At 47.5% G+C, this 12,500-nt stretch overlaps 1 protein-coding gene across 2 annotated transcripts in view; it reads right to left on the minus strand.

Moving 5' to 3' along the window:
* The window catches only part of tspan9a (tetraspanin 9a), a 192,196-nt gene that overhangs the window by 126,869 nt on the left and 52,827 nt on the right, over positions 1-12,500 (minus strand). For both annotated transcript variants that reach the window (XM_031564534.2, XM_031564533.2), the window contains one exon: positions 4,253-4,339. The gene's annotated coding sequence lies outside the window, so the exon portion shown is untranslated. The remainder of the gene's footprint in view (positions 1-4,252; positions 4,340-12,500) is intronic.

The raw sequence follows: 12,500 nt of genomic DNA on the forward strand, positions 1-12,500 counted from the left end.
TGGGTTTTGCTAGCAAGTGATTCGCCACAGCAGCAGCAACAGCAGCAGCAGGGTTTCTCTAGATCGATGTGAAGCCCGTTGCTTCCTTGTTACACTCCGAAGGGACCCAACGGCTCAATCAGACACTACGCACGCGCGCGCACACACACACACACACACACACACACACACACACACACACACACACACACACACACACACACACACACACACACACACACACACACGCACACACACACAAACACACACACACAAACACACACACAGAAATCAGTCTCTCCAGGAATTTGGTGAGTTTTTTGTGATGATTTTGTGGAGGGGATTTCTAAACATTTGCAATGGCGTTTTTGCGATTCTTGTGTCATGAATTTAGGAACTGACTTTCATTTTGAAATGCCATCTCCGTGCAAGATCTCCGTGCTATGTTGTAAATGTCAAGCAAATGTCTAATATCGAGCTAACTTCACCGTGGTACTCAATCCACCACACACCAGACACAAGTGGGACATGAAGCAGTGGCAGTGGTTGACACAGACTGTGCATAACCTTATATCACCATCAGGAGGCCAGAAGAAAATGTACGTGGCAAATGTGAAAATGAGCAACATCGTGAAAAAATGCAGCAAATGACTTCACAGCCATTTCACATGTCAAGATGAGAGAAAGAAAGCTATACGAAAACAGAATATGGGGACAGAGGATGCCATTACAATGCATTTGCAGAATGCTGTGAAAAGCAGTGGAATTTTCTAATGGAATTCTGTCAGTCTCCGACTCCTGTCTGGCTAAGTGGGTGGCAGGGAGGGGAACAGGTTGGGAATGCCATGCTAATAAGTGCTCCTAATGTCTGCTACTACACAGTATGCTGCCACCACTTAACCTCTTTGACAGGCACTGCAGGGGAGTGGGAGTGTGTGTGTGTGTGTGTGTGTGTGTGTGTGTATGTGTATGTGTGTGCGGGTGTGTGTGTGTGGTCTATAATTATCAGTGACCATTGGGTGGGATACCTGTTGGTCAGTCTTATTACTGCTTCACGATGAATGGCCTGGTTCACATTCAAATACAAAAACACACACACACACACACACACACACACACAAATAAATAAATAAATAAATCTCAAAAGCCACATAATGAGACCGATAAGGACCCAACCCACACATATCCTTAGTCCACAAGCAGCCAGTGTGTGTTCACAGTAGCTATTATTCCAACCAAAGCAAGAGTTTCTTTCAACGAGGCACAACTGGCAGATAAAGTGAAAATATGTGTCCCGCTTTTACTAAAGCACCGCCTCAAGGGAAAGTTAACCTCATGCTTGATGCAAATTATGCACAAACAAAATTTTACTAATCCAACTGAGGCAGCACTGGAGAGGAGAGGAGAGGAGAGGAGGAGAGGGGAAGAAGAAAAAGAACAGAAAGCAGAGGAGAGGAGGAGAGGGGAAGAAGAAGAGGACAGGAGAGGAGAGGAGAGGAGAGGCTGGCAGTCCTGCAGAGCTAAACCTTATTTCAGGCACGGCAGTGGTATGGAATAGTCCTCGAGATATATATATATATATTTAAGTGTTACGAGTCCCCCGTCACACACAAACGCTCACAATGATGCACACTTACTTACACACACACACACACTGATGAACACACTCACACTACAGACACTTTTCCCTTCATAGGGAGTACAGGGCTCAAGACAATACCACCAGCCCCGGCTTCCAAAGCAAACAAGGCTCCCATCACACCAAGCTGGTGCTAATTACAACAGAGGTGGCAGACTCACCGTCAATTCAGCTCTCTGCATAAGCGGGCCTGTGCTACTGAGACTGTGTAAGAATGAATGTGGAACTGTGGATGCATGGGGAGGCGTGTGCAGCAGTAATATTATTTATGTCCATTCATTAGGGTCGCTCTTGCTGGCCGGTGTCATGCCGGGATGCATGCAGCCATGCATGCACAATGAGACCAATCTCCTCGGACAATGGAAGCCGGTGCGGTGGAACCAATTTAACTGCCAAATTGGTGTCGTCAGAGAGCAGAATTGAATCGTTCGTCCTTTCCTCCCTCCCTCCCTCCCTCCCTCTCTCTCTCTCTCTCTCTCTCACTCGCTCTCTCTCGCTCTCTCTCTCTCTCGCCCTCCAATCAGAAAAGAGAATTGAATTGTTTATTCTTCTCTCTCACCATTTTTTTTTTTTTAAAGCACACATGGGGCACAGGCCTCTGAATTACTCACTGACACACAGACACAAACAAATGTGTATTATTTCCTAACACCCCCCCGCCACACACACACACACACCCACACACACCCACACATTCTCCTGACTTATCCCCTCACATGCTCATAATCATCAACATCTTGGCGCTCTGGCCAGGGAGAGTAATCGTTCTGGCAGACCTTCTAACACACACACACACACGTATCACGTTGGGCGTCCTTAATTACGGAGCCGGATAAATAAATAGTGGATGATTGAGTGCCTCCTAACGGGACGCCGTGTCCACGGCCACTCCTCCCGGCTGCCAGAGCACTAATTCATTGTCTCCTGCGCCCCACCACACTCAATCAATAGGCAATTAAGGAGGGCCAGAGCGGCTTACCACAGGGATTCACATGGGAGCCCGAGGACGAGCCTGCAGTGTCCTGCTTTGGATAATCACATTCTCCTTATTCACATTCTCTCTCTCTCTCTCTCTCTCTCTCTCTCTGCTGTGTCTTCGAGGCACTCTATTCATCTATGTGTCTAGCAACGCATCCATCTCCTGCTCTGTTTCTCTCTCACTCTATCCTCCCTCAGGTGGAGCTGGTGATCTCCATGCCTGGGGTCGAGCAGTGGGCTGGGAAGAGCTAGCAGCGGCGCTGTCAGTCGATAGGAATGACCGACCAGCTGAGGGTACACACACACACACACACACACACACACACACACACACACACAAATTCTACAGCCACTGTAACACACGTGCTACCTCTCATATTACACACACCAATATGTAAGAGTGCACACATACACTCACAGCCACAGGAGTGTTAGAGAATGAGACACCAGGATTCTTGACTTCTTCATCCTCAATCCCTGCCTCTGATCTCCTGCCTTAAAACTGACACCACAGAACATAGGGGCCCCCCGGTACCACACACACACACACACACTTACACACACACACACACACACACACACAGCTACAGGAGCCTCAGTGAATCCTGACACTTTAGCATCCCTTTGATCTACAGACACAGGTTATCTACTCACCCCTGAATCCACACACACACACACACACGCACACACGCACACACGCACACACGCACACACACACACACGCACACACACACACAGCTTCATTTTTCAATGCCTGACTTTGAACTGTTCAGGCATGGCAATGGACACCCGGCCAGGTCTGACACGATGTGTCGCAGTCGTGAGGGAGCGTAACTGTGCCGACAGCTCCAGGACACCCTCCGTAACAGAGGACACACACACACCACACACACACACACACACACACACACACACCACCAGAAGCTTACCCCATACCCTATTTATATAGTGCCCCATGCTGCTAGAGACAGCACTATCAAAGGTGCAGCTATGTGGAGAGACACCAGACCCGGGGCCAGCCTCATCCCCTGGCTATTTTTGGGGCTGAGCTGACACTCTGGCTGAGGTGCCCTGGCCCCGATGGGGTCCAACTATGGCACACGCCGTGCTGCACCCGCCTGTTTCCCGCAGGTCTTCGCATACGGTCGGATCTTGACTTTGGCCTGGATCTGGTGCGGCTTTGGCAGAGATCAGCCACGTCTCTGCTAAGGATCGACTAATATGCGTTATTAATACCATTATCAATATATAATGGCTTAAGATGGCTGATAATCGATATTTGGCCAACATTTTGGGCTGATATTAATTCATAAACGCCAACCCCTAGTCTGTGCCTGATCAGAACCGGACCCAATCCAGCCCTCAGCTAACTGTTTGACGAAAGGCCCAATAATGAGGAGAACCCGCCAAGCCGAGCCTTTTTCATGCTGCTGGCTAGTTTATGTCTAACATTTACATCATAGTAATGATTTACACACATAGTTTATAAAACACCTTCAAGACAGCAATGTAATGGGGATTTATTCAGGAGGAAGCAATGATCTCAGTGAAACTTTAGTCCAAATGTCTCCACACACTCATTCCAAATGATAATCACAGCGGCCTTTGTTCTCTAGATGGATGCTGAACAGCGTGGTGTGGTTTGGGTGGTCTTACCTCTGACTGGGAGAAGATGATGTTTGCTGGGTGTGTGTTAGTGTGTCTGTCCCCTCCTCAGTCACAAGCAGCGGGGGAGCCAAGGGTCTAAGGGGAGAAACACACACACACACACACACACACACACACACACACACACACACACACACACACACACACACACACACAGAGAGAGACACACACAGATGTCTATGAATAATAATCCCACTTACTGTGAGGAAGCACTGCAGTGAAATACAACACTAGTATAAAACCTGCCCAATTCACTCACCAGGCCAGGCCACTGATACATAAACTTCGTCTAACAGAACTGCCTCAGACAATGTAATGATTGGGCACACAGCTGTGCGTACACACACACACACACACACACACACACACACACACACACACACACACACACACACACACACACACACACAAACACATAAACGTGCAGACATATATATGAGTCTACCCTTGGGTCAACCAACAGACAATGGGATTCATAGACCACACATTGGCAGGGCCATATAACATCACATGTGGAATACATAGATAACGCTCACACACATTCATTCACACACCCATATACACAAAATGTGCTCAGTTTCCATGGAGAGTATACAAAGTCTAAAGGGCCAGCCCAGGCACTGTGGAATGAATTATAGCTGTGCTTTAACGGACATGGACAAGGTGAGCTTGAGTCGGAGGGGGTATGCTAGTATGGTGTGTGGTTCTGTGAGTGTACCTGCAAGAAAATGTGTGTGTGTGTGTGTGTGTGTGTGTGTGTGTGTGTGTGTGCGTGTGTTACGTTTGTGTTACGTGTGTGCGCACAATTATGTGTGAGGCTGTGGTGTGCTATGCTGGCTTAGCATTGTTTTGAGTTATGAGGGTCAGCTATCCTCTCATTTATGTGCGTGTGTGTGTCTGTGTGTGTGTGTGAGTGTGTGCGTGTGTGCGTGTGTGTGTGTGTGTGTGTGCACTTGCTCACACATGCATTGGGACAAAGTAGTGTGTGTGTACGTGTGCAGTGCTATGCTCTCTTGGTCATGTTGTGAGTTACGAGGGCAGCTATCCTCCCTCATTCATTTCCAATTCTGAGTGAGGAATGACATCCATATCACACACACAGGCACACACACGCACACACGCACACGCACACGCACACACACACACACACACACAACGATCAACCCCCACGCACACCCACCACACGCTCACCCACCCACATCCACCCTCATCATTTCCCCTTGTGCGTTCCTCTGGGAGCAATCCTAAAGTCCGAGCCATAAGTCAGCCTGAGTTATCATGGCCACGAGCAAAGCCAACCCCTAGAACCTCTGTACTGTTCCTCCCTGCGGTACACAGCATACACACACACTCTATGTGTGTAGATTTGTTCTGTCTTTTTCATAATAAGAGAATATACCTGTAAAATACAGGAAAGTCACCTTTGTCAATAAATCTGCTGTAAAGGTAGTCAAATAAATAAAAAGAGTCCACTGTTTTATAACACGATTGTACAGTTTAACAGTTTTGAGTGTTTGAAGAAGGGCTGTTTACCCTGCCAGCCATAGATTTTGACTAGCTAGCTACCTAGAGTACCTACATGACTACCACTTACATGACTACTAATTACACCGTTTTATAAAATGCTTTATCCAACACCTATTCTTATGGTCAATGTATGTATATGCATTATATTTGGTTAACTGTAGATACAGCAGACACTTGCGGTGCTTTTGAAGTTCTCAGACTAAGGTGTCCATTTTAATGCATGTCGTAACCATGTCGTCAAGTGTCTTCTCTACTCAATGCTTTGAGTCCGTCAGTTAGTAGAAGAAAAGTCACTGTTTTAAGAATCTTATCGGAGGGCTTTTTAAACTGCTCACTTTGATGTGCATATTCTTTACAAAAAAGATTTCCTCTGCTCTAGAGTGGTGACATTAACACTAGGAAGCCTCCTGAAAGGCCTTGTCATCTACCCCATTGAAGAACCAGACCCTTCCATGCCTGAAAGGACATACCTTTCTTCAAGGAAGAAAGACTGATAAAATATATGATTTATAAAATATATTGTGCGAAAAAAGGAAAGCCTCTCTGACACAGTAGCTTTTGGAATATTAGGGAATATAAACATACTTAGGATAAACAATGTAGATGATCATGAAGTAATTTTTTTGTGCTATGTACACATACAACAAAGACAAAAACCCAAAGCGCGTAGATGCAATGGCGCACACACACTCGAAACACCGTTGTTTGATAACTGCCCTTGTAAGAAAAAGTTATTGTGGTGAACTCTTGACACTTATGTCTCAATAGCTCCACTCCATCCGCCATGAAGGGCTGTCAGGGACAATGACGCCACAATCTACCACTCCACACAGACCCATACAAATGCTCTCACACATACGCGCACACACACACACACATACACACAAGGACGCCGACCTCACAATCTTCCACTGCAATCTTAAAAGTTAAAAGCCCAAGCTTGTTAAGGGATTCAGTGTGAAGAAATGGCAAAGGGTAAGCTGTGTGTGTGTGTGTGTGTGTGTGTGTGTGTGTGTGTGTGTGTGTGTGTGTGTGTGTGTTTGTGGTGCCTCTGACAGAGTTCCTGTGACTCTACCTTGCCCTAAATTTCTGACAATTGCCATTCGACAGGCTTGTCAGCATGTCCTTAACAAGCTGTTGAAAGTTAATTTAGCATATTTAGGCTCTTTGTTTAGATAACAGAATAAAACAATCTACATCACTGTGCATGTGGTGTGCGTGCGTGCGTGCGTGCGTGCGTGCGTGCGTGCGTGCGTGCGTCGGTGTATCTGTGTATCTGTGTGTCTGTGTGTGATTGACCAACGGAATTTGTGACATGCAAGCGTACAGTACAAATACAATGTGTTTGTGTATGCGAATATACTGTATGTGTATGCATGTGTGTATACAAGGATACAAGTATGCATGTGCATGTGTGAAAGTGTGTGTTTATGTGCTCATGTGTGTGGGTATGCGTGCATGTGTATGTGTGTATGTGTGTATGTGTGTGTGCGCGTGTGTGCGCATGTGTGCATGTGTGAGTGTGTGCATGCGTGTGTGTGCGTGTACGTGTGTGTGTGTGTCGCCTCTGTATGCCCCTCATTCGGCAACTTGCTGACATACTCTGCTATAAACAGCCCAGCACTGCCGAGGGGCTCCAGACACCATCACTCACCCTTTGTCTGACCCCTTAGCCATGAATGTGTGTGTGTGTGTGTGTGTGTGTGTGTGTGTGTGTGTGTATTAGTCTCAGAGCAATAACCTACTAATGGCCGTCTGTCATGAGAGATGTGCGACATGTGGTTTATCATGCCACAAGTCAAAGCATGAGAGTTAGGGGGGAGAGAGAGAGAGAGAGCGAGAGGTGGAGAGAGAGGAAAGGAGGAAGAGATGGGCAGGCAGTTTAACCCACACCAATCAATGTATGAAGGTGACAAGCAGTCACCCTGTAAAAGGGCAAAGGGATAAGATAGAGTGATAGACAGACTCCAGTGGAAAAAAAGAGGATGAAGGGCAGGGCAGAGACAGAGAGAGAGAGGAAGAAATGGAGAACGCGAAACAAGACAGGGAGAAAGTTAGACAGAGAGAAGTCACTTTTATGCAGCTTGTTCAGGGCAGGAATGTTGCGACGTTATTCCACCTCGCCGCTCTGTATAAAATGTACAACCCCAGAATGGGGTTCTCTGTTGTTGGCAGCGGAGGTAGTCACAGAGCCACATCGACGCCGGTGTGAAAGGGAGAGCCAGCATTGCGGGATAGCAAGACTACTCTGTCAGAACACACGAATCAGACATGACAAGCATGATTATGTTGTACATGATGCACACCAACTTTGCTTGAGTCTGAAAATTGCTTGTAGGAGCCCGCCAACATCAGACATCGCTTTGAAAGTAACAGGTAGGATAGTTTATTTCTGACACATATATTATGGCACATTCAAGACAACTCGGAATACACAACGTCCGACATAATATTTGATGTGCCTTGCTGAAGCCAGGGATATTTTTTGGAGCTCGGAGTCGGAGCTCCGACTTCAAGAGTTTTCCGAGTTGGTAATATCAGAGTTCTGAGTGGTGTCAAACGCAGCATTATAGGTCAAGCTCGACACTATGGTAATTGCCACGCTTCTGCAACCAGAACGCCGGCATGCTGTCTGAAAACACACACCGATGCAGCATTATGCCTCCTTGGGTTCAGTGTAAACAAGCAAAACCGGCATAATGAGGGGTGTTCTTCACGGCAATATAGCGGGATCTATGTTTACAAGGGACTAGGGAGACAGAGAGATTAAGAGAGAGAATGATATGTACAGGGAATAGAAGTGATTCTTCGAAAGAGGTTTGGCAGCAAAAAGTGGATAGAACACAGACATAAGATCTGTGTGAGAGAAACAGGAAGGCTTGGAGATACATACAGCAAGTCTGAATTTCCAGACAAGATTCAGGGACTGGAATATTTCCCTTTGTCTGCTGCAGGGTTTGGAGTGTGTGTGTGTGTGTGTGTGTGTGTGTGTGTGTGTGTGTGTGGTGCCTCTGTCAGAGAGCCCAGCCAGCTCTGCCCATGTCTCCCCTGGCACCTCTAAGCCATACCAATGATGTGTCAGCCTTGCCAAAAATACAAGCCAAACACAAACACGCACACACGCGCACGCACACGCACACGCACACGCACACGCACACGCACACGCACACGCACACGCACACGCACACGCACACGCACACGCACACGCACGCGCACACGCACACACACACACACACACACACACACACACATGCAAAAAACACACACACACAATGGGCACAGATTTGCCGCCTTCCCATAATAAACATGTACTTCCTCACGATACCACAGGCCATACAGACACAGAGGGGTCACCGCTACATACACATATAATCACAAAAGCAGTTAGACACAATCAAACACACATATACTCAGAACAAACACACACACACACACACACACACACACACACACGAAAAGTATGTGGAGGTAAATTGTAGGTCATCCTGTGATTTGATTAATGAAACACGACCTGATGAATCACCAGTCACTGCTGTGTTGCTTTAGGTCAGAGCACATACCCCTCCAATCTATTACTTACAAATGTCCTGCTCTGTGACAGTAGAAAGTGATGCTGTGTGTGTGTGTGTGTGTGTGTGTGTGTGTGTGTGTGTGTGTGTGTGTGTGTGTGTGTGTGTGTGTGTGTGTGTGTGTGTGTGTGTGTGTGCATGTGTTTGTGTGTGAGTGTTGTGCAGACTTTGTGTTTGGCAAAGCAGTTCAAGTCAGGTCAGTAAATTTGAGTCACTTCCCACCGGCCAATCAGAGAGCACTGCATCACCTGCTGCTGCTAGGCAACACAGAAGGAAGTTTGAAATTATTCATTCGTTCTTACCAGCCATTTAAGGAAGCTAAATGTGACTTGTGAGGTACACGGTGCAAACGCCAGGATTTTGTATTCTGTATTATCAGAATACAGTATTACACAGGCATCCAAAAAAGTCTGAAGATGGCTCATCAGTGTCATGCACTAAACATCCCTCAGCACCTGTTTCTCTGTTGGGCATTCAGAACCCAGACTGACCAGGACATCATCTGGAGAGACTGGAACTCAAATGCGTTAGACAAACATGTGGAGTACACTGTGGTCTTCTGAGGGCACTGAGGGCACTGAGGGCAATGAGGGCAATGTCACGGGAGAGGACAGGCGCTTGGGTGTGCATCTGCATCTCTAACAGTGTGCCTGTGTGTCAGCGTCTCTGCATTTCCCTCTCTTTCTGTGTGTGTGTGTTTGTGTGTGTGTGTGTATGTGTGTGTGTGTGTGTGTGTATGTGTGTGTGTATTCCTGTCTCTCTCAGGTCCTTCAGCTGCTGCCGAGTCTAATCCAGCTCTGATGGAGGAACCTCAGCATGCCCTAATACCCGACAGCTGCAACCCGTGGGCCCCTTAATTGGCCCCCATTAACCCTTCACCCCTTAACCCTTCAGCTCCTCTCCACTCCTCTCCTCTCCTCTCTTCCCTCTTTCCCTGTTCTCTTTTCTGTGTCCCTTACATTCTCTGTCTCCTCTTCTGTCTCCTCATCTCATCTCATCTAAACTCCTGTCATCTCGTCTCAACTCATCTCAACTCATCTTCCTCTCCTCTCCTCACTTTTCCTGTTGTCTGCAGTCCTTTACACTTTTCCTGCTCTCCTCCTCCCCTCCTCCCCTCCTCTCTTCCTCTCTGGGATACCACTGTATAATGCACAGGATCAGCCAGCTCCCTTGGAATGCTGCCATGGTGTTTCACATTCCAAAAGGATGCGGTGATGATGTCAGACTTCTCTTGCACATTAATGACCCGCAAAGCCACCACTGTCCCGCCAGGACTGCCGATGTAACTCAAGCCCACGCCTGCCAACGCAGAGACGGTGGAGAGGAGAGGAGAAAAGGAGAGAGACTGAGAGAGAGGAGAGGAGAGGAGAGGAGAAAAGAAGAGAGACTGAGAGAGAAGAGAGGAGAGGAGAAAGGAAGAGAGAATGAGAGAGAGGAGAGGAGAAAAGAAGAGAGTGAGAGAGAGGAGAGGAGAGGAGAGAGAGGAGAAAAGAACAGAGACTGAGAGAGAGGAGATGATCTGCTGAGAAAGAAGGCGAAAGGAGATGATAGGTGAGAGAAACAAGGAGAGGAGGGATGATAGATGAAAGAAGAGAAGAGAAAGGCAAAGATGAGAGGACAGGAGATAAATAAAAAAGGAGAGGAGAGGTCTAGCCAGGGGGATAGATTCATTTGAGGGTTGAATAAAGCTGGCTCCTCTCAGACAGTTCCCAGCGGTGCTGGTGCTTGGACGAGTGCCAGGCGCTGCATGCTGTGCGGTGATGCCACAGACACACACACACACACACACACACACACACACACACACACACACACAGTCCTACTGGTGGCACCTCTCACGACTGATATCTGTGACTAACTGGGGCTTCACTCAAAAACACACTGCATGCATGCAGAGTCAAAAGTTCAAGTGTACACTCACACAGGCACACACACACACACACATGCGCACACACGCACCTGACACACACACTTACGCATGCTCCTTCTCCCTCATTAGGCTCATTAAAACACCGATTCCTCTGTCCTCAGCTCTAAGCAGAACACACTCATCACACCTACTGCTTTTAACGATGGGGAGTTAAATTAATTTCACAGCACTTAATGACCTGTACGCTGCCTGCCATGCACCATCAGACACACCGAACGGCCAACAATATGGGCAAAGATGCCGCTGAGGGAGACGGTGCAGAAATGAGGAGGGGTGGAGCTGCCACAGCATAGCCCAACCTGGGCCAGGGTAGGGCCAGATCCTCTACAGCGGCACCTGCTGTGGGCACTGCTTAGTGCCTACTGCACATCCTCTCACCTTCAGGTGTGTGTGTGTGTGTGTGTGTGTATGCATGTAAGACAGAGTTAATATGTGTATGCGTGTGAGATAGAGTTAGTGTGTGGGTGTGTGTGTGTGTAGGTGTATGTGTGTGTGTGTGTGTGTGTGTGTGTGTGTGTGTAGGTGTATGTGTGATAGAGAGTTAGTGTGTGAGTGCGTGTGTGTGTGTGCGCGTGCGTTCGAAAGAGTGAGTGTGTGTGTATGGGTGTGTGTGCCTGAGAGAGAGAGAGTTAGTGTGCGTGTCTGTATGTGTGTGTGCGTGTAAGACAGAGTTAGTGTGTGTGTGTGTGTGTGTGTGTGTGTGTGTGACAGAGAGTTAGTGCGTATGTGTCATTGTGTCGGCGGATATTACTGCAGGCACAGAGATTCACCTTCAGCTGGCGTTTCCTCTGAGCTGAGAATGTGAGGGTACGACGTGTAAATCACAGGGAAGCCATACTTCAGTACAGCCGTGAGGCTTTGTGCTTAAATCCTGGGGAAAGTTTAGCGCCCGCATGTGTCGAGAGGATTGATAGCTAGAGGAGAGGAGGGCAAGAAAGGAAATGTGATGCAACACAAGGTGATAGAGGGAGCGAGAGAAGGGGATAGAGAAAAGAGAGAAGAGAAACCAGAGGGCAGAGTAAGAGACACAAAGGTAGAGAAGAGAGGAGAGGAGAGGAGAGTGGGGCACCCATAGGTCAGTCAGCGTGTGTGTGTGTGTGTGTGTGTGTGTGTGTGTGTGTGTGTGTGTGTGTGTGTGTCTGTGGCGTGACAGACTTAGTCTGAGTTGAATGAATAAAATAAATCAACAAAAATAAACAATAAATCAACA

This window comes from Clupea harengus, chromosome 3 (assembly GCF_900700415.2).
Source record: "Clupea harengus chromosome 3, Ch_v2.0.2, whole genome shotgun sequence".
NCBI classification, from domain to species: Eukaryota; Metazoa; Chordata; class Actinopteri; order Clupeiformes; family Clupeidae; genus Clupea; species Clupea harengus.